At 31.4% G+C, this 13,498-nt stretch overlaps 1 protein-coding gene across 2 annotated transcripts in view; it reads right to left on the bottom strand.

Moving 5' to 3' along the window:
- The window catches only part of LOC125073929 (thyroid receptor-interacting protein 11-like), a 53,057-nt gene that overhangs the window by 26,912 nt on the left and 12,647 nt on the right, over positions 1–13,498 (bottom strand). Inside the window, exon 1 of one of the 2 annotated variants that reach the window (XM_047685038.1) lies at positions 12,262–12,393. The exons of the other annotated variant lie outside the window; for it this stretch is intronic. The gene's annotated coding sequence lies outside the window, so the exon portion shown is untranslated. Of the gene's footprint in view, positions 1–12,261; positions 12,394–13,498 lie in introns of those variants that run through there. 2 annotated transcript variants of the gene reach the window in all.

Raw genomic sequence — 13,498 nt, 5'->3', positions numbered from 1 at the left:
TGAGCCCAGTTGTCGAATATTTAGTAGCTGCTTTATTTTAGTTTTAATTTGACTTAAAAAAAAAACAAAGGAAGAGAAGAGAGAAAGACACGAGTAGATAGGATAATAGTTATAATTATATTCATAGTACAATGACATTCTAACTCTAACAATCAATATAAATTGTAGTAGTTGTCTACGTGGCTCACTAGTTGGAGCCAGTGTCTATGTCGCTTTATTGACTTTTCTGTTCGGTCGTATTACTCTATGATTCTCTCTCTTGTGTCAACTGTCATCACGTAATGTGCTGTCTGGATTATTAAATAAATCGCAGTATACTAATATGATCTTCACTTATTTTCGCCCAATCCCGTCTTTATAATTATGTCACATATTTACTATTCGAAACGCAACATATTTTATCTGTCATTCGAACAATTGCCACAGATAAAATAGACAAAAACCAGAGACATGGAATGTCATGAAAACAAAACGACAAAAACTTTGAAACGTGATTAAATGTTATAATACGTCAGATAATTACGACAAAGGCTATTCAAATCACTGAATTAAACGACAATTATAATTAAAGCACGCACCATTTATTAGCTAAGTATTTAAAGCTTGACATTTCGTACGAGCCATTTACTTGCCCCTATTTGAACATGTTTTACATTTAATATGACAACGAAATGACCTTCTGGCCGATTACGGTCATAACAATAGATATGTTGACTGAAAAAAAAAAACAATAACTTTTTTATTGTGATAGTAAGGAAGGATCTATCCTGGAATACGCTTTTTAATTATTGTATTAATTTTTTTTTAACGCTCATCGAAAAGGGCTATATAGGTACATATTGAATGACATAACAAATACATAATGAAAATAGTTTTTTTAAATATAATTTGTACCCTTACCATAAATCGAAACATTATAACTCGTTGAATGTTTAAATAACTTTAAAAATATAAAGAAAGAGGTCGTAATGGCAACTAAAAAATAAAATAGTAAAAACTCCCACCAGTTGACACTTGACAGGTGTTTAGACCCGCATTCTTTTTTTAAAATTATCATCAATGGCGTCGTATGCTAGTCACGTTCTGACGGTAACACCCATTAAAATAAGACCCGTAAACACACACGTAAGTTAAAAACAAACCACAAAACGCCGGTTCAATATATGTTGGTAGTAGACGAGAAACCCTGTGCTTTATTTCGTTCAGGACAAATTAACTGGACGACAATGCGGGTAAGACGTAACAAGATGGCTTCTAGTATTATTTAGATGTTAGATTGTTAATCTTTGGTTACTGTTTGAATTTTAACGACCACTTTAAATGTATTTGATAAAAACAACGAAACTGGATCTGAAATTGTATCAAGTGAAACAGAAGCTTGACGTACAACTTTTGCTTGTAGCAATCTCTTGAATCATAGAGGTTATATAATATTTGGTAAAGAGAATGACCGGACGAATTCTGAAACCTCTAATCTTAACTGGAACGGGACGAAGACAAACGTATTTATCAAACGAATTTAGAGATCCCTATATTGATCATAACTAAGCAAAACATCATGGTATCATATACCAGCTACATAATTTTATCTACGATAGAGATTTTTTTATATCATTAAAACTAAAGTACGCATTACCAACTTTCATAATTAAAACTTTGAATAAAGATCTTTCTACGTTGCATGGAAATAATGAATGAAAGAATCCATATAATCACTGAATCTTAACTAAATGAAACCATCTTTATACCAACATCATCAGAAACAATTAATCATCATTCACAAAACTGCATCAAAACTACTACCCTTATTAGTTTCCTTTTATCGTTAATTTCTATTTAATAACAAGCTGCTTTTAAAATTAAATATGTGTAAGATAATTATCTGGTTAAGGAATTCGAATGCCCTCCTTAGCCTAAGACATCCTGCGTTGACTCAACTGAGTCAATATTGATGTGTGCCTACAATGCAGAATGCTTTGTTGGACAATTCTCTACTAAATCTGAATAACTTGATATTTTAATACAAGATTTAAATGAAAACTACCAAAATAATATACATTAAAAATTATATCAGAAGATGTATCGCGTTTCGGAGAAGATTTTAGTATATAATATGATTACATAAGACGCTGCGTTTCGCGGTGTTGCCCTTTTTAAATTTACACTACGCGACTAGCGGGAATTTCTTGTAATGTTCTCTTGTGATTTCTTAAAAGATTATATATAAGAAACTCAACTAGTTTGATGTAAATAGGTTTACCACAATAGCATTTTATCTGATTGCTATATTCAAGAAACGATTCGTTTTGCTTACGGTAGAATTATATCAACGAGTTATCCTAAAGCGCAAATATAAATGTTCAAAAGTGTCACAGTCACATATGAAGTGTAGGAAAGACTTTAGCGGCTCGTGAACTAAAAACAATCGGTTATTGATGTACTTTACTTTCCTTTAAAATTATAATATACTAACTTGGATCTAATTATACTGATAACAATGAAACAATCGTTGACTTGCTTTATTTATAGCTCTCGTTGTAATGGACATAACCTATCGCTGGTTACGACAAATGACCTATACTACCTTGGACTTTAAACATCTTAACTGTCTATTGCCAAAGGTTTAGAAAAACGAAGACACTGTTAGGGCTATTTGGACAAATTAAAAATGAAAATTGATTTCGTAATTGAGGCTTTGTGCGGAGTGAATTCTTGTAGAGAGAGGGACGTTCATTAAAATAAATGTCTTACGAGGCAGCTTCTACCATTATTTAGTGATTAAAGATTTCATAAAATTGTTGAATCCTGAATTCATATTAGATGACGAAGAACATGCTGTCTTCTGAAATATATTTTATGAAAAAATATGTCCCAAAACGCAACGAAAATTTCAGGTAACATTGTAAACGATGAATAATTTTTTAGGTCACGAAATTTCGCAAAACGTTTTCGAAATAGCATCAAAATAATAAAGCGATTTGCAAACGAGAGAAAATATTGAAAAATCGATAAAAATTTCAAATCATCTCGGTCAACGTATCCACAAACAGTTTTAAATTTGTAATGGACACATTTAAATTGTAACGTTATTTTAACTAGGTGGTCTATTACCATATAATACGGGTCAGGACGGTGTTTTTTGATCCCTGAACCAAACGTTTGCGTATGTTATATTATTAAGTGTTTAAATTACATTTTATTATGTGTAACTTGTGTAGTGTAATGTGTAGTTGCTGGGTGTATTTTGAGACGGACTTATGTAGCGTGAAATGCGATTAACTATTTTTTTGTTTTTTTTTTTATATATATTCAACCTAGCCTATGGCATGATTTATGCAAGCGATGCCTTGATAATTCACAGTATAGAGGTGGATGGCGATCATTTTTATTGGGTAGTAAGTTATTGGGGATTATAAGTCGAAGTCATCCAATTATCTGTGAAAATTCAACTGCTGCAGAATGTCCATAGGCAACAATTTCTTTTTTTTTTGTTTTGATTTTTGCTGAATAATATTAAATTTGTTCAATAATATACGATTATTTTACATATTGTGTGTGTGTGTTTTTTTTTAATTAACGTTCGAAAACTCGTGTTAGTTCCACCCACTATCCTTCCCAATATTATAAATGCGATTGCAACTCTATCTGTTATCGCTTCACGTTTAAGCCGCTGAACCGATTTAGATGAGATTTGATATGAAGATAGATAATTTTTATCGCGGACATCATCGCTTAAAGGTTGGAAAAGAGGATTGGAAGTTTGTATGGGGAATCAATCGATTTGTGTAAGGGGTAAATTGAATGTTTGTGCGTTATAAAATTTTACAAATTTGACACAAGTTAAGCCGCTAGTTTGGCTAGATATATTATAAATCTGAACACTTACAAACACAATCTCCAAAATCTAACAAGGAATATATAATAGCAGTACATTTGTTAAAGGTTTATATGTTTTATATGTCAATTATATCTTACTTTGGAATAAAAAAAATAACAAAAAGAAAACTTTTCCAAATATATATTTTCATAATAATAATAATATTAAGAATCAAAAATTAAAATGTAACATTTTTTACTATCGTAGGCAGAACCGATGGTATTTACTAAATTCCCTAAAACAGCAAAAAATGTGTGAGAAATAGACAGACACACAACACCGTAATGTTAGCTGTACGATACACGCAGCCTGCACAGTGCTACGGGAATAGCGACTCTATTCTCTACTGAATAGAGGTCATGTACTGTAAACGCTGCTATTTGTACAATATAAAGATGCCGCTTTCCCAGAATTTGTTTGTTGATCCCTTCGTCGACAACTATGCGATTGAAAATGGCTCGCTATTCGTAGCCGTTTCCGATAATTTTTATCTTCATATTTATATTTTATACTTAAAGAATTACCATGTATGAGTTTTATTATACGCGCTATGCTGTATTATTTACAGTTGTGTTAAAATTACACACACACATATATATATTATTTTTATTAAATAATTAGGCGGTAATCAAAAGATTGAAGGTAACTGGTCACCAAACCCTATAAACCTGGCACCGTAAAAACAAACATTCCTTACATCCACAATGCGCCACTTGGAAACTAAGACGTTATGTAAGTATTATCCCTTGTGCAAGTATTTACCAGAAAATGAAACAGATTTTCCGTTTTTAAAATTCATATACATGCAAGCTATAATTAAAGTAATAATGTTATCAGATATAGTATCTATACTAAGTATCCCTACAATGTTTCAAACGGTTACATCAGTAGCGTCTTTATCAATCGAAAATTCATCAATAATAATACAAGTAATAATCTTTTAATAATTCATTACTTGTACACGATCATATGTTTTACTTGGTGGTAGGGCTTTGAGCTAGTTCGTCTGTGAAGGTACCACCCATTAATCATATATTCTAAGGCTAAGAAGCAATACTTAGGATTGATGTGTTCTGGTTTTAAAGATGAGCCAGTGAAACTACAGGCACGAGGGACATTACATCCTAGTTCATAAAGTTGGTGCCGCACTGGCGATGTAAAGAATCGTTAAAATTTCTTACAGTTGCAGTGGTGACCATTTATTTAGATAGTCCGAGTATCAAGTGCACCCAACAATGATATACATATTTAAAAAAATCAGTAGAGGATTTTTTATGTTAGTACCACTGTGATGAATCGCAAAGTGGCTCCTGAAAATCTTTAAAGACATATAAGGCATAGTTTTCTATCAATTGTTTTTACGTTAGCATTATTTGTTAACATAAAAACGGATAAGATTATCTTTTAAACTTAGAATATAGTATAATGCAGAAAAAAAAATACAATTATTGGCTTGAACGATTGCACACTCACGATTCACAAAACTGACTCTAGTAACCAATATAATTGTAAACATTCGTAGATAATGTCGAAATATCGAGCTCCACCAAAAAATAATAAAAAACATGGTAAATATCCCGTTTTAAACACTGTTAGTAATAAAAATAACCATGTTAATTTAAAATCCAATATAATTGAAGTTATACTAAACGTTTCAAAAATTCCAATTCTTATTCCATAGTTAAAATGGGGAGATCCTATATACATTGCGACGAACCAAACGTTAGCGCGATTCAGACAAACTTTTTCTCAATACAAATTTTATCAAATAAATAGATTTTTTTACAGTTAAACGATTCAGAAATAGCTTATCCTGGGCTCGGCAATTTTGTAATGATTGGCTGATTATACATGAAAACTTAATCAACTAACAAACTTCAATTTCAAATTTATAATATTAATTAGAAAAGGGACATCAGCTTATTAGCTTTAGCAATAACTATCGATTCGATCGAATGGATTTTACTGGACAGTTGTTCGTCTGCTATCGAAAAGAAAAAAAAACACGACAACTTTATTATAAATAAAATAGTAGTAATAAGATTTAATTATTAAAAATATCGTGGAAAAACTTCAATGGCCATAATATATACATAATATTTTAATATGTCCTAAGTTTTTATACCTATGGCACTTAAAAGTTATCTACCCCTCAAGTGAAACGTGACTGCGATAATGTATCGTATGACAAAAACAATATGGTTTATGCAAATGGCGGCCGTATTGGCGGGAAATTACATTGATAGTAACGCATTTTCGAGCTACATTATTAAATAAATAATGTAAACTGACAATAATACATTAATTTCCTTTAACATATACATTTAATTATATTAGGATAGCCTAGCCAAAAAATGACGTTATATATTATAAATAAAATCGTATTTTTAAATTAATGGGCGCCATTTTGTCGCCAAGTTCAATCTTGTATTATTAAATGAGCAATTCTTGAATATATCGTTATTTTTATATTTATTTCGTGTTTATTGAACGGCTATCGAGTAGACTGTTATATGTATGCCATTAATATCATTGTTCAAACTAATTATATGCGTGTTACAATAAAATAATTTAAAAAAAAAATCTATACTACCCTACCGCCATCTATTGACAAATGTTGATGATACTATGACAAACCTCCATGGAAGTGCCAACTGTACAAAGTTTCAACTATCAACCGCATATAAAACGAACAACATTTTTATATAATTGACAAGTACATAGCACATGCAGAATGTTCCTTGAATTGAAGAGGGCGTGTTCATAATCTAAAGAGTTTTATCAACTGTTACTTAGAATTAAACTGAAATAGTGAATTATCATTCAAACATATAAAAACCAAGTATTTCATTGGTAATACATTTGAAATCAATTCATTACCCTTCTCCTTGATACAAGATATATACAGATTGTTTTTTTTTTTTTAATAATTCGTGCTGGCAAATTGGCTTGATGGTCAGTGGTTACGAGCCCTTAAGACGTTGGCACTATTGCATGAACAATACCTGACAACATAAATTTTCCGCCAAACATGAAACTTAGGATTGTTATATCCCTTGTGCCTGGAACTACACACGCCAACTTTCCCTTGTAATCTAGCACACAAGTATGGTATAATAAGTTACCAGTGGGGGGTTATATTCAGTTTCATAAACTTACCACCAGCAATATTTATTCAAAATTAATTCACCGAAATTTTGATTCTAATATAATAATATATTTGAAACATTAAAAAACAACAGCAAACATCAACTGGGAAGTAAACATTAATTAAAAGTCTAATATTTGATATATTAAGATTAATTATATACTATAAAAGAAACTGTACACTGAGCTTTGAACACCATACAATATAACAATTAAAAAAAAAACATACTTAGCTTTACATTTATACCGACAAAATTATCAGAAATTATAGTGCATACGCCCTGACAGATAAGGCACAGATAAGAAAATAACGGTCATAGTTTCCCGCCTTTTATACTGTCACCTTATCTATGGTGAGGTGTAAACGCTCTATGCTCTATTTGCTTTTTTCTAATTACACTCGGAATTCGTGAAGCGTGAGCTCAAAGTGATAATGAGTCAAAATACATTTTAAAGACGAGGTCGCGTCAGTCTTGCGATAAATAGTTTTTGAATCGTTAATTACTTACACTGAATATGCATGAAGGTTTCACTTGAATTATTGTTAAGGCATTGTCGAAGTTACTTTAAAATATTACAAGCACACGAACCGAATAATAAGCGATATCGCGTTTCAAATACCGGTTGCTCAAAAAGTGGTTACAAGCGATTAGGTTGAAACTGAAACGCCTAGTTTTTGATACCATAAGGTACCATAAAAAAAAAAAGTTTCCATAAAAATTATCTTCTTCGAGCATAGCAACAGCGTTTCAATCGTGACCAACGCTGGTTTAAGCCTTAGTGAAGACATAATAAAGAATAAATCGCCGTGCTAGCTTTAGTTTGATCAGCTTTATAGACTGGTATAATAATACACCTGTTACAACACGAACGTATAATCGTGTGATATTCATTTTCTACAAGAAAAATATATGTATATTATTGACACAGTACATTTCTGTACACATAAGTGCGACCGCTTCTTTCGGTATTATGCGACCTATTTTGTAGATAGTACTTTCCAACTATACCAAATGTGCCCGTATTTCAAAATATTTTATAGTTATAATTAGTTTAATAATTATTATACGTATTGCACATTTATAACTTAAATAAAATATGTTTTAAACATATTATTATATGTATAATACAAACATCACATTCTTCGCGTATCTTAGTTTTATTTTACGACTCATAATAAATATTTTTATTATTATTTATGGTTAAAAAATGATATATGTATTCAATAAATTGTTAATAACATTATTTTAATCACGATTTTCATACAGACAATTAAACAATGTCTGAAAGGTTTATTATAATAAATAATGTTTGACCTCAAATGACGTTTAAATTGGCGCGAAAAAATCCGCCATCTTTCCGTGCATAGACAATTAAAACATGTCCTCTTTTTTTCAATCGTATCTAGACAATGGACTTGCGTGCTGTGAGGTTGTTTAGGAGTATAATTTTATAAGTACCTGCCGATCGCGATTATAATTGAAATTACGAGTTTTACCTCATTCAATGCCAAGTATGATTTGCTGTCTATTTGATTATAATATATTATGATGCCAGTTCTATTGTGTACACTGTACAGGATTAAAGATATTGCCATCTCTTTCTTGTTTTTCGCTTTAAAATATTAGTTAGAATTTTTGACCTGTAATTTAATTTAAATTTTTTGACATAAACATTTATTTATTTATTTTTACTAATTGAGTGATTATCGATAAACTAATTATGATTTATTTGTCTATTATATCAGGGATATAATACAAATTAAAAATTATATAAAATACACACTAATATGCTGTATATCTTTTGAAGAATCATTCGTACGTACGATTCGTGCGTATCATTCGTGAGTACGTACGGAGAGATGTCTCATAGAGATAGTTCAAAATAAAAATATCTAATCTCTCAAAACTTACATCCAAAATACACAATAGGGACTCCTCTCAAACACGAAAACCGTAACCGTACATCAATATGCCTCCGCTATCAATATTTTACTTTCGTCATTAATAGAGTTATTTGATATAAGTTATTGTTATTATTTTATTCAAGCTCTTACGAGCAATTCGAAATCCTCATTTACAGATTAAATCGAGCCAAGATCGCTGAATGGTTAGAACACATCAACTGATTAGTGCAGATTCAAACCCAGGCAAACACAACCGAATTTTTATGTGATTAATTTGTGTTAAGGCGTTGAAGGAAAACATCGGGAGGAATCTGCAATGTCTAATTTCAATTAGAATTTTGCCATCGTAGTAAAGTGGTGCGATAAGCTCCAAACCTAAAAGGGAGAGGAAACTTTAGCTCATAAGTGGGATATTATTACAGTTAGGGTTACTATTTTTACATTATTTTTACATTTATATTAAATAAAATATATAAACATCACAAATTCGGAATGTAGTTTCTCTACAATATTACAAAGCTAGAGTTTTTTGAATGCTTAAAGTAATAACTGACTTTATAGATAGATAATCTACTAATTGATCGTTAGTCCTAAATAACTAAAAACGCACACCCAAGACTACTAAGCCTAGAAAGCTAATTCATTTGGAATATTGTATTATTTTATAAAAATTACCATCCATTAAGAACTTTAAGAGATGAATAGGAGTTGTAACTTTTTATGAATTTTACTCGTACAAGTTGGAACGAGCAGGTGCTAGATTAAATAAAATCATTGTACGACCTACAGGGGTAAAACCACCTACGGATTGTATATACCCTGTATAAAAATCAACAATTACATCGATAATACGTATATCTTTCACGTGTCTTTCTTTACAGATAATTTTAAGTATAGCTTGTAAAACAATAAAAACTACTTCGTGCGGACCTCGAAATCACCATTAATTTTATTGGATGTTTTATAGTTTTAGCGTGATTTGCGTAGTAAGTAGGAATTATAATTGGACCATGAGCATATCTGACCACTCTTTGCCATCGACTAACGGATGTGTTCTTATGTGGAAGATGAGATCTCTAAGATACGTCAACGAAGGGAAGATTGTTTGAAATATATTGTTCTTTTTTTTTTAATTTGACACGCGAAGGTAATAATCTCGACGCTCCTAGACAGACGTTGGCGGAAGTAATATATATCCCTTAAATTTTTCTCTAATTATTTCCAATCCGTATTGGATAAGACAGGTCGAGTAATTTCTAAGCTCATCTATAGGAAAGAAATCTGAGTTCGTTTATCATAAATCAGAGAAAATTATTTAAGCCTAAAAATGATTACCACACACAACGCACAGTAGACCCAAATACTTTGTTTTCTCTCGATAACAATTTTATCTTGAAGTATTTCATATTACTTTATTGATACAATTACATACACTTGGTGATAGAGCTTTCTGCAAGCCCCTCTGGATAGGTACCACCCATTTACCATCTATTCTTTCGCCGAGCATTTGACGGGTGAGTGAGCCAGTGTAACTAGAGACACATAATATCTTAGTTCCCAAGGTCAATGGCGTATTGGCAATGTAAGGGTGACCTTGTTGGTGACAATCTTTAATCAATCAATTAAAACTTTCTGTTGCACCCAAATAGGTCTAGTAGAGACCTTTGTCTCCGGCTATATTTTTATTTATACTTCAAAGAATTTCATTCGAATTCTAAAAACTAATTCGAACACTTCAAAGATCAAACTCGTTACATAAAACGTAACTGACATCACGCTGAGTACTTGTCAATGTTACCTGGAACGATCTAAGCTTGTATGACTGTATTACATTTTGTTCTTTTTGTTGCAAATAAATTTACAGACGTTATTTACGTCAAACGCTGATGCAAGATATTATTACTATGTTAATAATGTTTTAAAATTTATCAAAAATAATATCCAGAGCCGAAATTGCTCGGTACTTGCAACACGTGATTTATAACCGAAGATTGTGAGTTCAAGTCTAGCTACCTTGTTTTTTCATGAGCTTTACAATAAAATCTCGTGAAAATATCGCGACGAAACCTGCATTTATGGATGAAAATTTCCCGCACGCACCAAGACACATTGTAAAATTTAGGTGTAACAAGCTCCACGCTTTCTGAAGGAAAACAGAGGAAGTTAATATCTTAATAAATTGCCCGATTAAATTAGTTAACGTAAAAAAACCGTATCGTATCATATGTATTTTGAGTATGAGTATTTTATGATAATTTTTTCAACATGAATCATCCCATAGTTACTAAGAATCTGACATCGCTCTTAAGATTTGAGCCTACTTCTTTTTATTTGTACACATAAGTAGACTTATTATTTAGTTATTACTGCAATACCTATTTTGTCCTGAATAAAGATTTTCTTTATCCTATTTTAATGTTATACGTATAAATTGACATCCAAATGAAGCCCCTGTAGAACTCCTCAAAGAAAATAATGGGTACATAATATGTATTGTAAATAAACGGGTAAGTTAATACAACAATGCAATATTTACTTACAGCTATCGCTCCTTGACCTGATTGTACAGTCAACCTCACAAGACTAAAAGTTATAACTAATCACTACGTCTGAACACCTTTTAAAATTCTACCCTTTTTATATTCTTTACTTTTATTGTACATAGTATTCTCTTGCAATTGAAGTCTAAAAATATTTCAAATGAATTCAATCCTCATATCCATGTATATAAGATTAATTTTACTTTATCTAAATAGTTAGAACCGACGTTTCTTTTATTTTAAATTTTTGTCAGATGATTTTTTTAAGATATATTTTTTTTGTCTTTTAAATAATACTTCCTGATTCCACCGCGGTAATGATTTATGACCCTGAGATCTGTAAGTTAATATTACTTCGCATAAAATTATCTCGAGGAAGGAATTATTTAGCAGCACTAAGGTATAACCTTGCTATTACAAAAAAAATAGATTCTTCAAGAGTTTTTTTTTAACATATATAATATATAATTACGTGATTTACAATTTGAAATGAATCATTATTGTGTTATCGCAACAGAAACGCCTCTTTCTATCGAACTGTAAAACAATTATCGGAGAATGTCTCATTTTTATAACAGACAGTTCACGTTGGTTAACAAGCCAGCCCGTTGCAGAGGAAGTGCCAAAAGTGATGTCATGAACGTTCAAACAACGTGACTCAAGTTAAGAAAATAAGTGAAAAATAAATAACTCGAAACAGTCATAACCTGTGCAACCGCGCACCATCGCTAATCAAAGACAAACACACGCTAAAAAATGAACATAAAAGGCAAACAAATAATACAACTCACCAAAGTTTGGGTACGGATATCCTACCCGCAAACATAAATCGATAACCTTATTTGAACTAGCCGACACGGTTACTGAAACTGGAAATAATACGAAGACTCTACGACGGCCGAAACTGTAGACGTCCGTGCACGATGACGTTTACAACGTAACTGAGTGTTGAGGCGGCGCCTGCGCACCGCGAGCTACACGCCTCCACCCACACAACGACTAATATACGTGTGCGCGTGTGACAAAACCTTCATGAAAATGCAATATATACGACTAACAAAGCTGCGATATTATCACCTGTCAAAGTTCAAAATCGCATCCTGAATTCCCGACAAATCGATAAATGAATTTAAATTAATCGGGTATTTGGTATTAAAAAATCGACGTCGTTGAATAAATTATACAAATTAGTCTTAAACGTTTTACTTTAGAAATTATATTTTCTTTTGTACTTCCTAAGAACATTTTTATACAAATATTTTAGATGTAATGAAAAAATCTTAAGTAGTTATCGGGTTAAGTTTATATTTTTATATTTATTCGCGAAGTTTATGAAATGTAGAGTCAAGAATAGTTTGTTTTGTTTACACAATTGGTGCACAGTACCCGTTACTTCTGCGTTATTTTAATTTTGCACAAGTTTTTAGTGTACAGATTTCACAGATATAAAACAGACTGCAACGAATCAAAAGCATATTATATGTTACGATATAATATACAATTCGCCATTTTGTATACATTACATATAGCGTTCTATTATTTGGATTTACTCGACACACCAGTTTTTCATCGCATTGTATTTTATGTTTTAATTTAAATTTAATAGACAGGCAAAAATACCTGGTCACCACCACACATAGATATTGGCTCATTTATTGTAAAAAACACAAGAATACTTGGCGGGTGGTACCTATCCAGACGAGTCGCGATAAACTATTTAAGTAAAGTTATATTTTTTTATAAATATGCCTTGTATTCGGCTAACTTAACAATACAATATCAGAAAAAATATATAGATTTTTTATGATCTGTGGATAATATATCGTAAAAGACATAGAGTACTTGTAATGTCAGTAACAGTCCCACTGCTGGGTTAAGGCCTCGTCTCCCTTTAAGGAGAAAATTTGGAGCTTATTCACGTGTTACAGAATTTGATTGTAATTAGACACATGGAGTTATCCTCGCGATGTTTTCCGAGCTCAGGATGAATTATAAACACAAATTAGGCACATGAAAATTAAGAGTTGC

The sequence above is a fragment of the Vanessa atalanta genome, chromosome 26, assembly GCF_905147765.1.
Source record: "Vanessa atalanta chromosome 26, ilVanAtal1.2, whole genome shotgun sequence".
Taxonomy (NCBI): domain Eukaryota; kingdom Metazoa; phylum Arthropoda; class Insecta; order Lepidoptera; family Nymphalidae; genus Vanessa; species Vanessa atalanta.
Note: the sequence above shows the minus strand (reverse complement) of the source record. Positions and strands in the feature narration are given on the sequence as shown.